We start from the raw sequence: 9,144 nt of genomic DNA on the forward strand, positions 1-9,144 counted from the left end.
AAAAAATCAATTATTACAAAATAGGTATCAACTATAGGAGAGTTGCCACCTATTTAAAAAAATTATATTAGGTAAGAAAAATATGTATAACCATATGGGTACTAAACGAAAGGGGTTTCAGAAGGTAGTAGTAGTGAAAATATTTTGATGAGGGTTGCCACCTGCTTGAAATGTCGAATTTAGTTTACTTATACACAAGTTATATGAAACATCAAAATATGGATATCAAACGAAGGAGTGTTAAGGAATCTTTAGTTTGAACGCTAAGAATATTTTCGAGGAGTTGAAAAAGGTTGCCACCTGTTCAAAAGGTTAAATTCAAATTATCTAATAAGTTCAATGAATTATTAAAATATGGGTATCAGTCGAAGGGTATTTGAAAAACTTATATTTCTGAACTGTACTTAGCGGGGTTGCCACATGTTTAGAAAATCAAATTCCACTAATTCATCAGTTAATTAAAATGTGTATCACAATGTCAGGCGAAGGAGAGTTAACAAGGATTAAGCTTGAAACGAAGAACGTAAATCTATAAGAGGAGACAGCACGTTATAATTGTAGCGAGTGCGAACATCAGGAGCGCGCCTTCTCTTTTCATCCAATCACCAAAACGTATTTGGGCAAAAGAGAAAGCACGCTCCTGATGTTTCCACTCGTTACAATTATATATATATATATTTCTTATAGATTTACGTTCTTTGCTTGAAAATACTTTTGAAGGGGGCTGCCACCTGTTTGAAAGGTCTAACTCAATTAACTAATACAAAAAGTATATGGACTATAAAACTACCGTAGTGAAACGAAGGAATGTTAAGAAATCTTTAGTTTGACCATTTGAAATGTTTGAAGAGGGTTGCCACGTGTTTAAAACGATACATTCAAATTATTCATTTACTTAGGAGGGTTGCCATTTGTTCGAACAATCAAATTAAAAGTTGTTCATCAGTTTATTGAAATACATCTGTATCCATGGTACAATAATTACATTTACAGTATTGTCTTTCTAGAGAGTTATGCTTCACATCGAAATTCGTGCTCCCTAATTTTCATTTCGACGCAGTTCAATGTAGATTCTTTTACTTTTATTTGGCTTTGCTTTTTGTTTTCGCTCAATTTAATTTTTATAACTTTTCAAAACTAAAGAAAGAACTTTTGAAATGAAGTGAAATGAATTTATTTACCAAGCAAATGTCTTTTTTTCTGCTGTTGCAAATTAAATAAGTTCTCTGCAAGGTTTGTTTAAAAAAATACGTGTACATATATGGTATATGGGGTACAGTGTTGCCGTTTTAGCCCTTTGGTGGCTAGAGCTAGCTACCACGTACTTTTTTGGCCACATAAATTTAAAATTGCCCCTAGCCCTTTTTTTTAGCCCTTTGGAGAATTTATTCATACTTGGCATGAAAAAGTTGTATATGCTTAATTTGATCTTATTTTTTTCATTTATGTAAGAGATGAATTTTTAAGAAAGACTGATATATGTATATAGATATATGTATTGTATGTTCCTTACGTTTATATACATACATACTGTAAAAGTTTTAGGGCTGTTAACTTATCTATTAATGATTTAACGATAGTTTAAAATAGATAAGTTTACGGCCCTTAATATGCTTAATTTGTTAAATGGCCAATCAAGTCGATTGACCGTGTATGTTCTTATGGTGTGATTGTACCAGATGCTGGTGCGACTTCAAAAACTATTTGAAAAGTGTCGTGAGTGGTGAAACTTGCTCAATTTTCTAAGCAAAAAGTGTTTTGGCGGAAATTTCTTGCACCATATGAGTCAAAGCGGTGTTTGTGGAAGATTAAGTTCACAATATTGCAGTTGTGAATTAAAAAAAAAAAACAATGTTTAACAAAGGGCGTGTGTGAATCGGTAACAAAATTCTATGGGGAAAGCTGTTGAATAATTATTTTACTATGGTGAGACAGATTTGCCAATCTGCTGTGTGAAATGAAATATTTTTTGACAGCATTAAATTTTTGATAACCATATATTTATGCGGAATAAAATATTACAAATTGAAGTGAAATTAACCCCCTTATTCTGGAACCCCAATTTTCGTAATTCGTAATTCGTAATTCACATGCTGCAACCCTTGCGGAAACATGTGCAGCATTGCCAGCTATCAGTTGTTTTTCGAAGATAGCTGAATGAAGGAAAACAAAGTGGAAAGGAATTAAAAAAACATTCATCATGTGCTTGCTTATTGTAAAATTGGTTAATTTTACATAGTTTGAAGGAAACGGTGGATTCTGATGTATTCGCAATTATAGCAGCAGAGTAAGCGGGCACTATGGCAATGGATTCACAAAGGTATGCGGAGCTGTCGGGCATAGTAACCATGGGCGCATCTACGTCAGCTTCTGGTTGAATTGTTGAACCACAAGCCAGAACTACTCCTATGCCTGAAGAACTGGTTCTCAATGCAGTTAATGCAATAACAGCTTCTTCCAAGCCATTGAAGACATGCACCTTGTTAGGTCCACCACCTGTTGCATTTGCTTCTGCCTTCGGCCGCGCTTGGGGATTATAACCCTTACTAAGTAGAATTCTCCTTTCTGTGTTGCCGGAGAAGAGGGGCTTCCGCATGACAAAGGTATACAACATTTCTTGTGCATATCACTCCGGCTACGCCGTCCACAGTATTTTTGCGCAGAACCCACGTCGAAATTTGCAAAAAAGTGCATAGTGCAAACTAGACTGGTGCACAAGTGGCTTGGTTTCACATAAGCAACAAGTGACCTATGCATGTGACACTGTTTGTTATGACTTACACCAATGTAAGCGTGCAACTTGAACAGCGGCGAATGAGAAATGCCATAAACATGCAACACAACTTCGTCTCTCACGACGATGCACGAAATGCGCGACACTGTTCGTACATAGGGATGAAAGGCAGTGCTGGCAAAACATTGTCATACAAGCTTAGCCAAAAACAGTATGTGCAGTGCGTGAACTATGTTAAATGTATGTATGAATATGTGTGATGAAAGAAATGCGCAGAACTGGTTCAGTTAAATTTAAAAGTGAACAGACTAGAACGAAGTTGAGAGGCGGAGTGTTAAAGCATACTTAACTACTAACTTAACTAAAAAAAAAAACTAGAGACACAAATCATTCATGGACTATTTTTATTTTATTTTTGTGATATTTTATTTTGTGAAAATTTACATTTGAGTCAAACCCAATGAAGTGGGGCCCGAAATTTCCGCTAAATCACCGAATTTAATAATACAGTTAATTTTGGATAGGAGATCCGTCACGTGCTTAAGTTTGAAAATTAACAAAAATCGGAATATGATAAAAAAATTCATATCTAGCGTTTAAGTACGTGACGGATAACCTATGCACAAACATTTTTATTATAATCGGTGATGTTGCGCAAATTTTGGCACCCACTTCACGTGGCTTGACTCAATTCCATTAACAGCGTAAGCATTTTTCAAAGCTGTAAAATTTGTAAACCAGTTTTGGTACAAAGTATATACTACTATGTACATACATATATTAGTGCTTAAATATAATAAAATATGAAATATACACCATATATGCATGTCAAGCAATAACTTAGCTATTTTATTTTCTCCATAAAATACCAATAGTAAGAGTGTTCAGTCGGCCGCTGTGGTGTAGTGGTAAGCAGTGCGCGCTTTCGCTCATCAGCACCTGGGTTCAAGCCCTGGTCAAAGCAACATCGTTAAAAATATAGAAAAAACTGTTTTTTCTTAACAGCGGTCGTCCCTCGGCAGGCAATGGCAAACCTCCGAGTGCATTTCTGCCATGGAAAACAGCTTCTCATAAAGATACAATCGCCGTTCGGAGTCGGCATAAAACTGTGGGTCCCTCCGCTTTGTGTGACAACATCAAGGCGCACGCCACAAATCGGAGGAGAAGCTCGGCCAAACACTAACATATGTGTAAGCGCCAATCTATCTAGTAAGTAAAGAATCCTCATTTGACACATTGCACAGATTTCAATACAATTGTTTTGCATTGCCTTTAATTTCCATTGCTTTTCATTGCCACTGCTGGTATTGCCTTTTCACAAAATATATGCTTTCGGCGCCAATGCTTAGAGAGAAACAAGTTGTGCTGCGGCATGTATTGCTCATTTCTCTCTGTGCTCTTGCAGAGCATTGGTGGCTGAAAACAAAACATTGCATTGCTATGTTAAATGACCAAATGCCCTGAAACTGGCTGTAAGTCGACTTGTGCACCAGTCTAGTGCAAACCGAGCAATTTTTGTAATTTCTTTCTGGTCCAATTACGGCCAACCTGTTTCCCGATCCTGTCAAACCATATGTATGTACTGTTGAAGAATTGCGGCCAAAATGCGCAAATTGCGTCATGTAATTTTTTATATGTAATTTTTGAATATGTTTTACCGGGAGCATATTTTTCAATTATTAATTTGCGAATACTTACACTTGTACAATCGTCGATTCAACATTGATGTAAAGCAGAGCATAACCTATACAATTTAAAAAATGTTTTACTTTAAAATTTGTCTGATTTAATAAATATCGTTAGCTTAGAGTGCAAAGTTGCTATGCCCAATTTAAAAATTGTACAGGAGAGGAAAACACTTCTTATAGCCATTTTCTTCAAGTATTTCACAAAACTTTGAGTACAACATTTTGCCCGTTTAAGGCAAAGCAAAACTCCATACGAATCAGAGGGATTCGATGTTTATTAAAAGATTTCGAACTATTTTGGCCTTATCGAATTTACGGAGCTTTTTTGGACATAGAAAATTTTCCTTTCATTGAATATAAACGAGAAAACATAAAACAAGGACCTTCTTCGCGGATGTTACTGAAAGCGCCTTCGCTGCGCTACCCATACCAACCGACTTTCACGTAGGTGAACGTAAATTCCGCAGGGTTGTCACTGACGCTTCAGCTCGCTTCATCCCAGCGGAATGCATCTCGGACCCTCGTCCGAATTTTCCTGCAGAAGCGGCTGTCCTAGCCGATGAGCGCGACAACCTTCATCAGGCCGATCTCGGAAATCCCTGTATTAGAGATCTCAACTCGGAGATTCGGCAACTTGTGAACGTACATAAGCGGAAGAAATGGGAAGAGCATCTGAAGACCTGCAACTTCGCCTCGAGGTCATTGTACAACCAGACGAAGCGTGACGACAGAGTTGAAATGGACTTTGGTGAACACGCTTCGTCGGACCGGGAGCGATGCGCGAGCTATTTTAGCCGGTAGTTCAACTTGCATCCTCCGGTGGATAAAGCCAAACGTCGAGTGACCAGAAGGCTGCACAAACTGCCAAAACCAAGTGCGCCTCTGGTTTTCACCAGCGGTGAGGTAAGGGTAGCCATCGGGAAGGCGAAAGCCTCCAAAGCCATTGGGACCGCGGAATATGCATGCTGATGCTGAACAATTTGGGTCCTACGGGAGTAGCGTACCTAACGGGGGTCCTCAACTTGTCAATGGCCACTCTCGTCATTACAGACATCAGGAAGATGGGGAGAGTGGTCCCACTGCTCAAACCGGGGAAACCAGCCATCAAAGGGGTGTCTTATCGTCCGATAACCCTCCTTTCCCCGGTGGAGAAGACAGTAGAGGCCTTGCTACTCCCGTATTTTACAACCACCTGACCCCAGCGAAGCATCAGCATGGGTTCCGTAAAGTGCACAGCACAGCAACAGCACTTAACGCCATAAATACCCAGATAACTCGTGGCCTAAACCGAAAGCGCCCCTGTGAGAGAATCATTCTAGTAGCGCTGGACCTGTCTAAGGCGATCGACACTGTCAGCCATTAAACGCTACTAGAAGACATGGAGGCCTCCTCGCTCCCACAGGGACTCAAACGGTGGTCGGCGAATTATCTGAGTTGTCGTCACTCGTCAGTAACTTTAAGAGACAAGTCGAGCAAACCGAGGAAAATAAAACAGGGGGTTCCACAGGGTAGTGTCCTTTCCCCATTACTGTTTAACCTTTACATTTCAAAGCTCCCTCAACCACCAGAGGGAGTCTCGATTGTCTCTTATGCTGACGATTGCTGAATTCCGACGGTGAACAACCCGTAGATACTCGGAGTAACATTCGAGAGTCTGCTCTCCTTCTCAGCGCATCAACCGCAATTGTCAACAAAGTACAAAGCCGCAATAAGGTCCCCAAGTCGCTAGCCGGCAGCACCTGTGGCAAACACAAAGAAACGTTGATGGCAACGTACAAGGCAATTGGCCGGCCGGTTCTGAACTATGCTGCGCCCGTGTAGTCACCGGGGACTAGTAGGACGCAGTGGATGAAGCTGCAGACTTGCCTGAACACGGCATTTAGGACAGCGACAGGATGCCTCTAGATGTCGCCGCAACGCCACCTGCACGAGGAGGCCCACATGCTCCCTGTTAAGGAGCATAACAAAATGCTCTGCATGCAGTACTTGGTTGGGAGCCACAGATATGGCCATCGAAACAGGCAACTCCTCGCAGAAGAGCCTTCGCCCAGGCACGCCAGGAGGCATCTCAACGAACTGACGGACGAAGTCCAGAGGTTCATCAAACAACCTCTGGACCCGACAGGCCTTGAACGGCATTCACAGAGAGGCAGGCTCGAGTTATGTAGACTCCCGACCTGTGAATGCCGTTTTGGGCACACAACCACCAGACGTGGACGAGACAGAACTTCGTCTGCCTCGGGAGACTCGGACCACAATAGCTCAACTGTGCTCTGGTTACTGCAGTACGTTGAACTCATACCTGAGCAAATTAAACGAAGATATTCTCAACGAATGCCCGACATGCGGAGAGTCGCCCCATGACTAACAGCATCTCTTCGTATGCCCTCTAAACCCCACCACGCTAACGCCCCTGTCCCTATGGACAGACCCCGTCGAGGCTGCACGCTTCCTAGGGCTGCCGTTAGTGGAGCTTGACGACAACGTTTGAGGGACTAACCGTCACAACTAAAAAAATCCTAAATGTTCAGGAGAGGCAAAAAACTGTTGATGCTGCGCAATAGCCGCAAGCAAAAGCAAGAAGCAGAAGATAGTGATGAAGAAGAAATTTTGGCGGACGTTGGGTATACGGTCTGTGAACTGTTTTATGGAAAAAAATAAATTTTGAAAAATTTTGAGTTGTGCCGTGTTTTGATTTAGTGGGCGATATGTCCAAAACTGTATGTATGTATAAATATGTATAATCAATGACTTTAAAGATTGGAATTCTTGTAAAAATTACATAACATTGCTTTATTGATATTTTTATAAAGTTATGGCCTTATTCATAAAAAATAAAGTAGGTTTAAAGAGCTTTATAAATTGACGTTTTCATACATTTTTCAATTAATAAACCTTTTATAAAGCTACTTTATTTTTTATGAATAAGGCCATTATTGTTTATGTATTCATGTGCTTAAATAATGCTACGATCTTGGTATTAAACTTCCTACACCCATAACGCCTATGGGATTTTTTTTGTTTTTTGTTTTAAGGAAATAAAGTCCACGGGCGTTCTTTCACTGCACCGTGAATTGCCTAATTGTTCGCCATTTACGGCCTAAGCCGAAGTTAAAAAATCCGCTGAATACCGAAGCCAGGCCAAACTTTCGGTCGGACACTAGTTTAAACCTCTCAACATTTATATTGTCTGTCGGTGATACAGTTAACGGGACTCGAAATGCAGTTGCTTTAGGTCACAGCATACTACGGAAAACAACGTTATCTTCCTTTTGAGAAGGCATCCAAAGGGCTCACACGCGCACTCGGACTTACATTGTAGTAATTAACTAACGAAATATTAATTATCCAAAATTGAGGTAGTTTTTGATTTAATTGCGAAATAGAGTCTATTGACATTATGACTTTTTCAAACATTCAATTTGCGTAGCTTCGCGCTCGCGCTCAGTGATGTCGGGTAAGGCCCAGATGGGTTCCAACATCATAAATTTGTTTTGTGAAAATTCCCCATAAAAAACGATCGTAACATGGAAAATTCAGCTGTATATTTACTCTTCCTAATTTCGCGAATTGCATTGGCGATCGTGATTCGAAAAACTAATCAAGTTGAAGATGTCAACTTTCAAAGAGAAACAAATATTCAAAACATCTAATACTAATTCCTAAATCCTACGCATTTTTTCATATAAAAAAGTTTGAGATTTTTTTTTTATGAAAAAAAAAAATTCGTACAAAACTTCTCAAATATCAACGCAAATTTTTAGACATTTGAACATTATTATAATAAAATTTAATGGCCTATAAAACTGCATATCTGAATTCTATTTAGAAATTCGTATTAAATAGTTCGCGATTTTGCTGAAACTTTACAGATTTTTCTTAATTTTCGTACACTGTTTCATTCATAGATTTAAATGTGTTAGCTAAAATATAAGCCATATTTTAATATAAAACTGACAAAAAGATTTTAGCATGTAAAACGTTGCGAATATAAACAAAAAAGAGCCAAACCCTGAATTTTGGAAGTAACAGTATGTATATTAAAATGTAATGAACGGGAACTAAAAATGCCGAAACTACAAAAATATTTGAAAATATACTAACGGGGGTAGTCTTAACAACTTCCCTGTCCAATGAGTCATATGTGACTCACAAGAGCGTGTTGAAATAAGTTCATGAGTCACATGCGACTCATTTTTGTGTACAATTGTGTGTGACGTTCTTCAGCATATTAGAGCAAAAAACCTGTGGACGTGGGGCATTAACAAAATGCATTGTATGAGGACAGGGAAGTTGTTAATTAATTTCATTTTTGATCTCGTCCTACTGTAATGAGAAAGGAAATCTAAAACAAAATCAGCCACAAGGTGGAAACAAACAACATATTCTAAAAAACTCGTCATTTATATCCACTCTATTAGTTTTCGCATTGTTTATATCCAATAAAATAAGGATCAATTTAAAAGCCAAACTCTTCAATCAATTCGAGTATGAATGATTCAGTTGGCCTTTTGAATTGACTCAAGCAGTCATCTTGCATAGTATTCCCAGCGGTGGACCAAACCATTTAAAATAACATTACACACATATATTTCTAATATTCCAATTTATTTATCGTTTCTTCTTAAGAACGCAACACAGTGTGCAAACTTCATTTTTCCCAGGTATACGTATGTAATATATATAATATTCCGCTTAACTGCAACATGTAGCAGGTGTGGG

General features: G+C 39.0%; 1 protein-coding gene across 1 annotated transcript in view; it reads right to left on the bottom strand.

Annotated features, from left to right (window-relative positions):
* Nucleotides 1-9,009: 9,009 nt before the first annotated feature.
* Nucleotides 9,010-9,144, bottom strand: part of LOC118732344 (thioredoxin reductase 1, mitochondrial) — a 5,885-nt gene continuing 5,750 nt past the window's right edge. Inside the window, exon 7 of the mRNA XM_036461483.1 lies at nt 9,010-9,105. The gene's annotated coding sequence lies outside the window, so the exon portion shown is untranslated. The remainder of the gene's footprint in view (nt 9,106-9,144) is intronic.

Source organism: Rhagoletis pomonella, unplaced genomic scaffold (genome assembly GCF_013731165.1).
Source record: "Rhagoletis pomonella isolate Grant_MI unplaced genomic scaffold, Rhpom_1.0 Rhpom_scaffold_00002, whole genome shotgun sequence".
NCBI lineage: Eukaryota > Metazoa > Arthropoda > Insecta > Diptera > Tephritidae > Rhagoletis > Rhagoletis pomonella.